Consider the following 15,180-nt stretch of genomic DNA (forward strand, 5'->3'; position numbering starts at 1 on the left):
GTTCACCTCCCCTTCCAATTTCCCCCAAATGCCTTCTCCTAACTCCCCATGTTAAGATCTTTTTAAAAAAATTCTATTTAAGACATTTTTTCTTACCTAAGTTCATGAAGATATTCTCTTATGACTTCTTCTAGAACAGTGCTGTCCAATAGAATATTCTGCAATGATGGAACTGTTCTGTAGGTATGCTGTCCAGTATGTTTCATGGCTAGCTACTAGCCTCATGGGGCTCTTAGGCACTTGAAAGTGGCTAGTATGTTTGATACACTGAATTTTAAATTTTATTCACTTTATTTTATTTTTTTAACATCTTAATTTTATTTTTTTTCATGTTCCAAGATTCATTGTTTATGAACAACAATTAATTAATCATGGCTAGTGGCAAAATAATCTGACAGTGCTATTCACCTAGAATTGATTTTGAGGTATGGCACAATGTGAAATTTCCTTTTCCTTTTTTTTTTTTTCTTAAAGATTTTATTTATTTATTTGACAGATGGAGATCACAAGTAGGCAGAGAGGCAGGCAGAGAGAGAGGAGGAAGCAGGCTCCCTGCTGAGCAGAAAGCCCGATGTGGGGCTCGATCCCAGGACTCTGGGACCATGACCTGAGCCGAAGGCAGGGGCTTTAACCCACTGAGCCACCCAGACGCCCCTCCTTTTTTTTTTCTTTATAGATATCCAATTGACCCAGCATCATGTACTGAAAAGACTGTTAATTCCTCACTTTTATAATTAATCATTTGTTTATATGTGAATCTGGTTCTGGAATGTCTGTTCTACTAGTCTGTTAGTCTGTCTTTGTGCCAATTCCATACTGTTACAATTATTATACATAATAAAATAACTTCTTTTCTGGTGTTCCCCCAAATTGTATTGACTATTCTTAAACTTCTGCACTTCCACATAAATTTTAGAATAACTTTTCAAATTCCACCAGAAAAACAAAGCCCTTCTGGGATTTTTATTGGGATTGTATTTAATCTATACATCAACATGGGAATCTTTACGATATTAAAATTAACTATCCATGAATATGGTATAGCCCTCCATGCACTGAAATCTTATTAAGATTTTTTTATAATGTTTTATAGTTTTATGTGTAGAGGTCTGGCATGTCATTCATTGGATTGATTCCTTATTATTTTATATTTATTATAGTTGTGTAAGTGCCATGTTTTTTTTTTTTTAAGATTTTATTTATTTATTTATTTGACAGAGATTACAAGTAGGCAGAGAGGCAGGCAGAGAGAGAGGAGGAAGCAGGCCTGATGCGGGGCTCGATCCCAGGACCCTGGGATCATGACCCGAGCCAAAGGCAGAGGCTTTAACCCACTGAGCCACTCAGGTGCCCCTAAGTGCCATGTTTTAATGTTGTTTTTTTATTTTAATTTTTAAATTTTAATTCCAGTATAGTTAACATACAGTGTTGTATTTGTTTCAGGTGTACATGTAGTGATTCAATAATTCTGTGTGTGATGCGGTGTCCATCATTAAGTATACTCTTTATTTATTTATTTTTAAAGATTTTATTTATTTATTTGAGAGAGAGCATGAGTGAGGAGAAGGTCATAGGGAGAAGCAGACTCCCCATGGAGCTGGGAGCCCGATGTGGGACTCGATCCCGGGACCCCGGGATCATGACCTGAGCCGAAGGCAGCTGTCCAACCAACCGAGCCACTCAGGCGTCCCTTTTAAGTATACTCTTTAATCCCCATCACCTATTTCACCCATCCTTACCCACACCCACACCTCCCTCTGGCAACCATCACTTTGTTCATAGTTAAGAGTCTGTTTTTTGGTTTCTCTCTGTATTTCTCTTTTCTTCTTTGCTTATTTGTTTTATTTCATAAATTATACATACGAGTGAAATTACATGGTATTTGTCTTTCTCTCACTGACTTATTTTGCTTAGCATTATATTCTACCTCCATCCAGGTTGTTGCAAATGGCAAGATTTTATTATTTTTTATGGCTGAATTATATTCCATTGTATATATATACCACATCTTCTTTATCCATTCTTCTATTGATGGACACTTGGGCTGCTTCCATAATTGGGCTATTGTAAATAATGCTGCTATAAACATAAGGGTTCATGTATCCCACTGAATTAGTGTTCTTGTATTTCTTGGGTAAATACCTAGTAGTGTAGTTACTGGGTCATAGGATAGTTTTAATTTTAACTTTTTGAAGACCCTTTCTACTATTTTCTAGAGCAACTACTGCAGTTTGTATTCCCACTAACAGTGCATGAGGGATCCTTTTCTCCACATCCTCTCCAACACATACTGTTTCTTGTGTTTTTTATTTTAGCCATTCTGACAGGTAGAGGTAATATCTCATAATAGGTTTTTTTTTTCCTATTGTAGTTTTGATTTGCATTTCCCTGATGATGAATGATGTTGAGCAGCTTTTCATGTGTCTTTTGGCCATCGTTTGTCTTCCTTGGAGAAATCTCTGTTCATGTCTTCTGCCTATTTTTTAATTGGATTATTTGTATTTTGGGTTTTGAGTTTTATAAGTTATATATTTTGGATACTAACCCTTTATCAGAAATGTCATTTGCAAATATCTTCTCCCATTCCATAGGCTGCCTTTTAGTTTTGTTGACTGTTTCCTTCACTGTGCAGGTTCATTTTCATTTTGATGTAATCCCAATACTTTATTCTTCCTTTTGTTTCCTTAGCCTCAGGAGACCTATTTAGAAAAATGTTGCTATGGTCAATGCCAGAGAAATTACTCCCTATGTTTTCTTCCAGGATTTTTATAGTTTCTGGTCTCACATTTAGGTCCATAAGCCATTTTGAGTTTAATTTTGTGTGTGATTAAAAAAAAAAAAGTGGTATAGTTTCAGGGTGCTGGGTGGCTCAATTGGTTAAGCGTTTGCTTTCGGCTCAGGTCATGATCTCAGGGTCCTGGGACTGAGTGCCACATCAGGCTCCCTGCTCAGCAGGGAATCTGTTTCTCCTTCTCTCTCTGCCCTCCACCACAGTTGTGCTAGTCTCTCTCTCTCTCTCTCATATAAATAAATAAGTAAATAAATAACATCTTTTTTTTTTAAGTGGTACAGTTTCATTTTTTGTAAGTAGCTGTCTAGTTTCCCCAACACCTACTTTGAAGACAGTCTTTTCCCCATTGCATATTCTTGCCTCCTTTGTCAAAGATTAATTGGCCACACAATCACAAGTTTATTTCTGGGTTCCCTATTTGATTCCATTGATTTGTGTGTCTGTTTTTGTGCCAGTATCATGTGGTTTTGTTTACTACAGTTTTGTAGTATAACTTGAAATCTGAAATCATGATACTTCCAGTTTTGTTTTTCTTTTTCAAGAAAGTAGCTTTGGCTATTTGGGGTCTTTTGTGGTTCCATAGAAATTTTAGGATTCTTTGTTCTAGTTCTGTGAAAAATGTTGTTGGTATTTTGACAGGGATCACATTAAGTCTGTAGTTTGATTTAGGTGGTATAGGCATTTTAACAATATTTGTTCTTCCACTCCATGAGCATGGAGTATCTTTCCATTTGTTTGTGTTGCCTTTAGTTTATTTCATCAATGTTTCTTAGTTTTCAGAGGACAGGTCTTTCACCTCCTGGGTTAAATTTATTCTTTTTGGGAGGGGGCTAAATTTATTCTTAGGTATTTTATTCTCTTTGATACAATTGTAAGCAGGATTGTTTTCTTCATCTCTCTTTCTGCTGCTTCATTGTTAGTGTATAGAAATGCAATGGATTTCTGTATATTGATTTTTGTATCCTCAAATTTGTTGAATTCATTTATCAGTTCTAGTAGTTTCTTTTTTTTTAGGGTTTTCTGTATAGTGCATCAAGTCATCTGAAAATAGTGAAAGTTTTTTGTGGTCTTTTTTTATTAATTATTTTTATTGACATTTTTTATTAATTATTTTTATTACAGGTGTGTGAATCATTAGGCTTACACACTTCACAGCACTCACCATATCACATACCCTCCCCAATGTCCATAACCCAAGCACCCTCTCCACACACACACCCCTGTCCCCCAGTAACTCTCAGTTTGTCTTGTGAGATTAGGAGTCTCTTACAGTTTGTCTCCCTCCTGATCCCATCTTGTTTCATTTTTTCCTACTCCCCAAACCTCCCACTCAGCCTCTCAAATTTCTCATATGAGGGAGATCATATGATAATTGTCTTTCTCTGATTGACTTATTTCACTCAGCATAATACCCTCTAGTTCCATCCATGTCATTGCAAATGGCAAGATTTCATTTCTTTTGATGGCTGCATAGTATTCCATTGTATATATACATATACCACATCTTTATCCATTCATCTGTTGATGGACATCTAGGTTCTTTCCATAGTTTGGCTATTGTGGACATTGCTGCTATAAACATTTGAGTGCACATGCCCCTTCGGATCACTACATTTGTATCTTTGGGGGTATATACTCAGTAGTGCAATTGCTAGGTCATAGGGTAGCTCTATTTTCAACTTTTTGAGGAAACTCCATGCTATTTTCCAAAGTTGCTGTGCCAGCTTGCATTCCCACCAACAGTGTAGGAGAGTTTCCCTTTTTCTACATCCTCTCCAACAGCTGTCATTTTGTGACTTGTTAATTTTAGCCATTGTGACTCGTGTGAGGTGGTATCTCATTGTGGTTTTGATTTGTATTTCCACGATGCTGAGTGATGTTGAGTACTTTTTCATGTGTCTGTTGGCCATCTGGATGTGTTCTTTGTAGAAATGGATGTTCATGTCTTCTGCCCATTTCTTGATTGAATTATTTATTCTTTGGGTGTTGAATTTGATAAGTTCTTTATAGATTGTAGATACTAGCTCTTTATTTGATATGTCATTTGTGAATATCTTCTCCCATTCCGTCAGTTGTCTTTTGGTTTTGTTGACTGTTTCCTTTGCTGTGCAAAAACTTTTGATCTTAATGAAGTCCCAATAGTTCATTTTTGCCCTTGCTTCTCTTGCCTTTGTTTCTAGGAAGATGTTGATGTGGCTGAAGTTGAAGAGGTTGCTGCCTATGTTCTTCTCAAGGATTTCGATGAGTTTTTGTCTCACATTGAGGTCTTTGATCCATTTTGAGTCTGTTTTTGTGTGCAGTGTAAGGAAATGGTCCAGTTTCATTCTTCTGTATGTGGCTGTTCAATTTTCCTGACACCATTTGTTGAAGAGACTGTCTTTTTTCCATTAGACACTCTTTCCTGCTTTGTCAAAGATTAGTTGACCACAGAGTTGAGGGTCTATTTCTTGGCTCTCTGTTTTGTTCCATTGATCTATGCATCTGTTTTTGTGACAGTACCGTACTGTCTTGACGATTACAGCTTTGTAATAGAGCTTGAATTCAGGAATTGTGATGCCACCAACTTTGGCATTTCTTTTCAACATTCCTCTGGCTATTTGGGATCTTTCCTGGTTCCATACAAATTTTAGGATTATTTATTCCATTTCTTTGAAAAAAATTGATGGTATTTTGATAGGGATTGCATTAAATGTGTAGATTGCTTTAAGTAGCATAGACATTTTCACAATATTTGTCCTTTCAGTCCATGAGCATGAAATGTTTTTTTTTTCCATTTCTTTGTGTCTTTCTTAGTTTCTTCCATGAGTATTCTATAGTTTTCGGAGTACAGGTTCTTTGCCTCTTTGGTTAGATTTATTCCTAGGTATCTTATCTCTGGATTTGGGGTGGACGGGAATGCAAACAGGGAGAAAGGGAACTTTTAATGTTCTGTTTCCTAACCTGTGTGATGAAGACAAAGTGCTGACTATTCTTTTTATTTTTTTTTAAGATTTTTATTTATTTACTTGACAGACAGAGATCACAAGTAGGCAGAGAGGCAGGCAGAGAGAGAGGAAGGGAAGCAGGCTCCTCGCTGAGCAGAGAGCCCGATGTGGGGCCTGATCCCAGGACCCTGAGATCATGACCTGAGTTGAAGGCAAAGGCTTTAACCCACTGAGCCACCCAGGTTCCCCAGTGCTAACTATTCTTTGAATAATTTGTATATATAATTTAATGTAATTTAATGTGATTAGCATGATATCTTATTTTTTTTTATTTTACCATGATTTTTTGGAACTTAAACTTGTTAAGCACCTTCACACACCTTCCCTTGCTTAACCATCTAATTAATACCCTTGAGATTTTCTCTTATAGTATTGTCTGTTTTTCTTTCACAAATCCTACAGTTTGTAATCATATACTTACTTGTTTATATGTTTTACTACCCATTTCTCCCACTAAGCTGCAAGTTTCTTGAGAGCTGAAACCATGTTGGTTTTGTTTACCACTGTGTGATTCAAACAATTTCTTCTACATGAAGTTGTATATGGTTGAATTCTAGAGTTTTGAGAAATTTTTCATCCACAAAGATGAGTTTTGCCAAAGGTTGGAGGGGGAGGCTTTGCTAAAGCAGTTATACAAACACTGAAATAAGTAAGATAACATATAAATAGATCAACACAGTACATGGTGTTTGTAAGTACTCAATACATATCAGTATGTGCTGGTATTGGTGTCAGTTCTGCATCTTTTTATTTAACTCTAATTGTCTAAATTAATTTCATTCAAATTTGTTCATCAGGGGCACGAATTATGTTGTAGTCAATCTTTCTTGCTGCCCGGGTATATAAATGAAGACTATTTTGCCAATCCATGAATAATGATTGTAACATAAACAGCTGAAAACCACGGAAGTCCAGTAGGGTTCAATGTACCTGTAATTTTCCTAGTGGAAAGAAAGATCCATAGATTTGGGTTAGAGGTTGAGAGATGAAGCACTCATTTGCTGATTCTAATTCTCAATCACAAGTGTCTTGGAATGATTTGTTTCACTATTTTAGAGACAGGGTAACATCTAAAGTCTTTTATCAAGACAAGTCCCCATTTAAAAAAAATAAGAAATTACACTAATACCAAATAAAGGGACAACTGTAAAATGGATTAGGACCCAAGAGTTGGTGGGGAAATAAATTTAATGAGTTTCAGCCATCACTTGTTGTAATGAGATAAAATGAATAATAAATAGCAGATAAATAATGTATGATATACATTATATCATACATTATACCATTTGATATATATACCATTTTTGTTTTGATATATATACCATTTGATGTATATACCATTTAAAAAAATCATCTATTCATTGTGAGACGCATGCTAATATCAGGGATGGTAACATGAAAGAATGGTCAATGGCAATTGCAAGAATTATTGACTGAAATTTGAAGAAAAATTCTTTCACAGATGTTAAAATATGATAAAACATTTGTGTATTAGAATCAACAAGATAAGGCATAAACACATAAAAATACTAGTCCCTGATATTAAATATATTTCTTAGTGTGGATTGTGGCCAAAACATTTGAAATCTACTGCCCTATAAAATGTATTTTCTGTTCCTTAGATTAAAGTTGGATGGAATATTGCAAAATTATACACATATCAGACTGTGAAATTACAGCATCTATAAGAAACTCTGGTAAATTAAAACTAAAGTAACCTTTCTAAAATTGACACAAAAAATTACACATGTATTATGAAATTATCAGTCAAATTATAAACTGAATCAATATAAAACATTTACTGACCATGAAATATGACAGCTACTAATAGCTAGTAATACTTGGACCAGTGAAAACTTTAATCCACCAAGCATGAAGAATGGACAGACATGTGGATTTCTCAGAATCACAGACTCTTGGAAAAAATATATCAGCTTTTTCTGTAAAGTATATAATTCATTGCCAGTTATGTGTAATCAGTTTTTAAAAACTTCCAATTACTAAAATTTGAGAATAATAAAATAACCATATAAGCTTTCAATAACAATTACTTCAGTTGTTCTAGAAAACACTGCTATTTTTGGCTCTGCAGAGTCAAGTGCAGAAGTGAGCAGATTGATAAACATCATGAAAAAAGTTGTAGAGAGGAACTAGAGCCACTCAGATGCCATTTGGTTCTCACTTGTCACAAACCACTCCTTGTTTTTCTAGTTCTTGGAAAACATATTTTATTGGAACAGAAAATGTCAGTGTGATCTGGCAACCATGTTCCTCCATGTGGGATGGAGTAATTATGTACAGTTTCTTGGTATCTGCTAATAGATTTTTCTCCTCAACGTCTTCATAGTTGCTTGCTTAAAGATCTCTAAACTAGCATGTAAGGAACAGACCAACAAAAGCGAGGGTTTGAAATTTGAAATCCATCGACCCCAGGGATTAACTGCACTTTATAATTCACCTTAAATCGGGTGCTGATTTATAGCCAAACCATCCCACTAGCTCAGTTTTAATTGTATGGGCATGTTTTTCATGAATAAAGGCACCAGCAAGACTTCCTGCTCCTGAATTTAAATACTTGTAGGAGTACCAGCAAACAAAATCAACTCCCCAGTCAGGTAAGCGGAGTTCAACATTTCCAACCACATGTGCTAGATCAAAGCCAACAAAACAACGCTCTGCTTGTCCAGCTCTTTTGATGGCAGATACATTAAAAAGCTATTCAGTGTTAAAATGCAGCCCACTGAAGAGGATCACTGCAATTGAGTCTCCTTCCTTCTCAATTACTTCAAGGATATCCTCTATACTCAGTCTTTTCTTCCCTCCGTGGCTTTATCATCCACATACTTTTCTCAATATTAAGCCTATGAAATTGAAGCTGTGACTCAATAGCACAGTGATCTGAAGGGAAGACTTTGGCTTTCAGAATTTTATACCATCTTGGTGTAGGCTTACACAAGGATAATAGCAGAAGATGTAAATGAACAGTCAAATCATTTATTAGGGCTATTTCTTTCTTATTGGCTCCTACAATGTCATTCATAAGGCCTAAAATAATCTCATCTCCTGTAATCCAAGGACATTTTTCTAGGCCGTGTCATGTGGTTTCTTTAAGGGTGGGTACTCAGCTTCCTATTGCCCTCCGGCTCTCCCAGAACCAGACACTAATTTTTAAAATTCCAGGTTTTAAGTCCCACTGATTGTAAGACCTTATGAAATTTGGCCCCTCACTTTCAAAACAGAATGTTATGGGGATTTGTCTTCCCTGTGTGGACACTCTTGTGTGATAGTCTGTTTCTCTCCCTTCTCCATGCCCAAGGCCCACTCTCCACACCCAGTTGATAGCAGAGGTGCATTTTGCTCCCTATTGTGTCTCTGTCCATCCTACCCTCTCAATGTGGTCTCTTCTTTACCTTTTGTTGTGGAGTTGTTCTGCCAGTCTTCGGGTTGTTTTCTGGGTTATTTATGTTGATGTGAGTGTTACCTAGTTGTATCCATGGATCAAGGTGAGCTTAGGGTCTTCTTACTCTCCATCTTCCCAGCCTCCTGTACTAAGTTTAGGAATCTGGAAGTATAAGTCCTTCAGCTCTGTTCTTCTTTTTCAAGATTATGTGGGCTGTTTATATTCCATGTAAATTTTAGGATGATGTTTTTCTATTTCTGCCAAAATATCATTGGGTTTTTGGTAGGGTTTACAATGAATCTATAGATCAATATTGACAATAATATTGACGTCTTAACAATATTAATTCTTCCAATCCGTGAACATGAGATATGTTTCCATTTATTTATGTCTTTCATTATTTATTAATTTCTTTAAGGAGTGTTTTATAGTTTTCATTTTTTAATTTAAATTTAATTAATTAACATATAGTGTATTATTAGTTGCAGGGGTAGAGTTCAGTGATTCATCAGTTGTATATAACACCCAGTTCTCATTACATCACATGCCCTCCTTAAAGCCCATTACCTATTACCCCATCCCGACCCCTCTCCTCCAGCAACCCTAGTTTGTTTCCTATGACTAAGAGTCTCTTATGGTTTTTCTCCCTCTCTGATTACCTCTTGTTTTATTTTTCCCTCCCTTCCTCTCTGCTCCTCTGTTTTGTTTCTGAAACTCCACGTAACAGTGAGATCATATAATCATCTTTCTCTGATTCCCCTATTTCCCTTAGCATAATACCCTCTAGTTCTATCCACATGGTTGCAAAGAGCAAGACTTAGGTTTTTTTGATGACTGAAGTGTGTGTGTGTGTGTGTGTGTGTGTGTGTGTGTGTGTGTGTGTGTATAATCTCACATCCTCTTTGGCCATGTGGATATCTGGGCTCTTTCCATACTTTAGCTATTGTGAACATTGCTGCTATAAACATTGGGGTGCAGGTACCCCTTTGGATCACTACATTTGTATCTTTGGGGTACATACCTAGTAGTGCAATTACTAGTCATAAGGTAGCTCTATTTTTAACTTGTTGAGGAAACTCCTTACTGTTTTCCAGAGGGGCTGTACCAGCTTGCATTCCCAACAGTGTACAAGGGTTCTCCTTTCTCCACATCCTTGCCAACATTTGGTGTTTCCTCACTTAATTATAGCCATTCTGACTGGTATGAGGTAGTATCTCATTGTGGTTTTATGATTTGTATTTCCTTGATGCCAAGTGATATTGAGCATTTTTTCATGTCTGTTGACCTTTTGTATGTCTTCTTTGGAGAAATGTCTGTTCATATCATCTTCTATTATTTGTTCTTTGGGGGTTGAGTTTGATAAGTTCTTATAGATTGTGGATAGAAGCCCTTTATCTGATAAAACATTTGCAAAAATCTTCTCCCATTCTGTAGGTTGTCTCTTGGTTTTGTTAACTGTTTCCTTTGCTGAGCAAAAGCTTTTTATCTTGATGAAGTCCCAATAGCTTATTTTTGCCTTTGTTTCCCTTACCTTTGGAGACACATCTAATTAGAAATTTCTGTGGCCAAGAACACAGTTTGTGTTCTCCTCTAGGATTTTGATGGATTTCTATCCCACATTTAGGTCTTTCATCCATTTTGAATTTATTTGTATATGGTTTAAGAAAGTGGTCCACTTTCATTTTTCTTCATGTGGCTGTCTAATTTTCCCAGTACTATATGTGATGAGCCTGGTTTTTTCCCATTGGATATTCTTTCCTGATTTGTGATAGGTTAGTTGACCATAGAGTTGATGGTCCATTTCTGGGTTCTCTATTCTGTTCCACTGATCTTTGTGTCTATTTTTGTGCCAGAACAATACGGCCTTGATAATTACAGCTTTGTAATATAGCTTGAAGTCCAAACTTGTGATGCCACCAGCTTTGGTTTTCCTTTTCAACTTTCCTTTGGCTATTTGGGGTCTTTTCAGGTTCCGTACAAATTTAAGGATAATTTGTTCTAGCTCTGTGGAAAATGTTGATGGTATTTGATAGGGATTGCATTGAATTTATAGATTGCTTTAAGCAGCATAGACATTTTAATAATATCTGTTCTTTCAATCCATAAGCATGGAATGTTTTCCATTTCTTTGTGTCTTCAGTTTCTTTCATGAGTGTTTTATAGTTTTCAGAGTGTAGTTTTCATTTTATAAGTCTTTCACATCCTTGGTTAAGTTAACTCCTAAGTATTTTATTTTAATTTTTTGGGAAGGGAATTATTTTTGTTCATTGTTAGTGTTTAGAAATGCAACTGATTTTTGTGTGTTTATTTTGTATCTTACTACTTTGCTGAATTCATGTATTGGTTTTAACAGTGCTGTGTGGAATCTTTAGGGTGTTATAAGATAGTATCTGCAAACAAAGATAATTTTACTTCTTCCTTTCCAGTTTGGATGCTTCTTATTTATTTTTCTTGCCTAATTGCTCTGGCTAGAGCTTCCAGTAATATTTTAAAATAGAAGTGTTCCTGATTTTAGAGGAATAGTTTTCAGTGTTTTATCAGTAAGTATGATGTTTACTGTGGATTTTTCATATATGGCTTTTATTGTAGCCATATATGAAATTATATTGAAATGTATGGAATTGTATATGCAACTGTTTTATATATGAAGTTGTATTGCAGTCTCCTTCTAGTCCCAGTTTTTTAGTGTTTTATTTTTAATCATAAAAGAGTATTGAATTTTACCACATGGTTTTTCTGTATCATTTCAGGTGATCATGTGGGTTTTTTTCCCATCACTATGTTAATATGCTGTTTAATATTGATTGATTTGGGGGGCACCTGGGTGGCTTAGTGGGTTAAAGCCTCTGCCTTCAGCTCAGGTCATGTTCCCAGGGTCCTGGGATTGAGCCCTGCATCTGGCTTTCTGTTCAGTGGGAAGCCTGCTTCCTCCTCCTCTCTCTCTCTCTCTCTCTCTCTGCCTGCCTCTCTGCCTACTTGTGATCTCTCTCTGTCAAATAAATAAATAAAATCTTTTTTAAAATATTGGTTGATTTTTGCATATTGAACCATCTTTGAATTCCAGGGATAAATCCCACTTAGTCATGGCATATAATCTTTTAATGTGCTGCTGAATTTGATTTGTTCATATTATGTTGAGGATTTTTGTATCAGTGTTTATAAGGGATATTGTTCTGTAGTTTCCTTTTGTCTTTGCCTGGCTTTGATGTCAGGGAAATGCTGGTCTTACAGGAAATGTTAGGAAGTGTTCTTTTCACTTTAATTTTTTGGGAAAGTTTGAGAAGGATTGGTAGTCTTAAATGTTTGGTAGATTTTGCTGGTGAAGCCATCCAGTTCAGAGGTTTTTGTTTGTTCGTTTTGGTTTTTTATTCTGTTATGTTAGTTACCATACAATATATCATTAGTTTTTGATGTAATGTTCCAAGATTCATTGTTTATGTATAACACCCAGTGCTCCATGCAATATGTGCCCTCCTTAATACCCACCACCAGGCTCACCCATCCCCCCAACCCCTCCCCTCTAAAATCATCAGTTTGATCCTTGGAGTCCACAGTCTCTCATGGCTCATCTCCCCCTCCAATCTCCCCACTCTTCACTTTGCCTTTCCTTCTCCTAATGTCCTCCATGTTATTCCTTATGTTCCACAAGTAAATGAAACCACATGATAATTGACTTTCTCTGTTTGACTTATTTCACTCAACATAATCTCCTCCTGTCCCACCCACACTGATCCAAAAGTTGAGTAGTCATCATTTCTGACAGCTGAGTAATATTCCATTGTATATATGGACCATATCTTTATCCATTTGTTTGTTGAAGGGCATCTTAGCTCTCTCCACAGTTTGGCTATTGTGGACATTGCTGCTATGAACCTCAAATCTATGGCCAAATAATCTTCAACAAAGCAGGAAAAAATATCCAGTGGAAAAAAGTCTCTTCAATAAATGGTGTTAGGAAAATTGGACAGCAGTTTACAGAAGTTTTTTTGTTTTGTTTTTTGGGTTTTTTTTGCTGGAAGATTGTTTATTACTATTCAATCTCCTTATTAGTTATAGATCTATTCAGATTTAGTATTTTTTTGTGATTTAGTCTTGAAAGGTTTTGTGTTTATAGGAATTTTTCCATTTTATCTAGGTTATCCAACTTGTTGGCATACAATTGTTCATAGTACTCTCTTAAATCTTCTTTATTTCTATAAAATTGGTGGTAATGTTCCCACTTTCTTTATGATTTTAGTAACTTAAACCTTCTCCTTTTTTTCTTACTCCCTCTAGCTAAAGGTATGTCAATGTTGGTGATCTTTTGGAAAAACTACATTTGGCTTCATTAATTGTCTCTACTGTTTTTTCTATTTATCTCTGCTCTAATCCTTATTCTTTTTAAAAAATTTTTAATTTTTTTATAAACATATAATGTATTATTAGCCCCAGGGGTACAGGCCTGTGAATTGCCAGGTTTACACACTTCACAGCATTCACCATAGCACATACCCTCCCCAATGTCCATAACCCCACCACCCTCTCCCGACCCCCCTCCCCTCGGTCACCCTCAGTTTGTTTTGTGACAGTAAGAGTCTCTTATGGTTTGTCTCCCTCTCGATCACATCTTGTTTCATTCGTTCTTTTCCTACCCCCCAAACCCCCCACGTTGCATCTCCACTTCCTCATATCCGGGAGATCATATGATAGTTGTCTTTCTCCGATTGACTTATTTCGCTAAGCATAATACCCTCTAGTTCCATCCATGTCATTGCAAAAGGCAAGATTTCATTTCTTTTGATGGCTGCGCAGTATTCCATTGTATATATATACCTCATCTTCTTTATCCATTCACCTGTTGATGGACATCTAGGTTCTTTCCATAGTTTGGCTATTGTAGACATTGCTGCTATAAACATTCGGGTGCACGTGCCCCTTCATCTAATCCTTATTCTTTCCATATAATAAATTTGTGTTTAGTTTGTTGTTCTTTTTCTAGTTCTTTACATTGTAAAGTTAAGTTGTATTTTAGTTCTTTTTTGTTTTTGTTTTTATTGTGTTATGTTAGTCACCATAAAATACATCATTAGTTTTTGAAGTGTTCCAAGATTCATTGTTTATGTACAACACTCAGTGCTCTATTTATAGCTATTAATTTCCCATTAGCACTGCTTTCATTGCATCCCATCAATTTTTGTATGTTGTGTTTTTGTTTTCACTCATTTCTAAGTATTTCCCTTGTGGTTTCTTCTTTGATCCATTGGTTGTTTAAATGCTGCTTAATTTCCACAGATTTGTAATTTTCTAGTTTTACTTCTCTTTTTGATTTCTAACTTCATCCCATTGTGTTCAGAGAAGATACTTTGTATGGTAGCTACCTTTTTTAATTTCCTGAGACTTAATTTGTGACCTAACATTTGGTCTATCCTGGTAAATGTCCTTTTCAGCTCCAGAATTTTTGACTTTTTCATAGGTTTTCCCATTCTTTGTGGACATATCCATGTTGTTCACTTTGTTTTCCTGACTTTCTCTGCATCTTCCTTTAGTTCTTCAAGCATCTTTAAGATGGTTGTTTTAAAGTTGGCTAATATATCTGACATCACATCTTTTTCAGGGACAGTTTCTGTTGATTTTTTTCCCTTTGAATAGCCATATTTTCCTATTTCTTTATATGCTTTGTGATTTTTTTTTGAAACTGGACATTTGAATCTAATAATGTGCTATCTCTTGAATTCATATTCTCTGCCTTTTCCAAGGTTTGTTGTTTTTGTTATTTTTTATTTTGTTTTGTTGATTGTGGTAAGCTGTTTCTTTGCCCAGGTTCAACCTGAGGCATAAACTTAAGAACTTCTTAGTTTTTTCCTAAGCCTTTTTATGGTCACTTTTTAATTTCCCTTATATATGTGGTTGTTTTTGAGTGTCCTAGTATAGCTTCCATAATGTCTGACTTCCAAAAAGAGGAAAAGAGAGAATTGAAATGGAGAGTGGGCGCTGGCCCTTTAAATCTACTGAAAGTCACTGTGGCT

At 35.8% G+C, this 15,180-nt stretch overlaps 1 pseudogene; it reads right to left on the reverse strand.

The window, feature by feature from the left end:
* Positions 1-14,656, reverse strand: part of LOC125109889 (kynureninase-like) — a 38,983-nt pseudogene extending 24,327 nt beyond the window's left edge.
* Between the last annotated feature and the right edge of the window lie 524 nt (positions 14,657-15,180).

This window comes from Lutra lutra, chromosome 9, assembly GCF_902655055.1.
Source record: "Lutra lutra chromosome 9, mLutLut1.2, whole genome shotgun sequence".
In the NCBI taxonomy this organism is placed as follows: domain Eukaryota; kingdom Metazoa; phylum Chordata; class Mammalia; order Carnivora; family Mustelidae; genus Lutra; species Lutra lutra.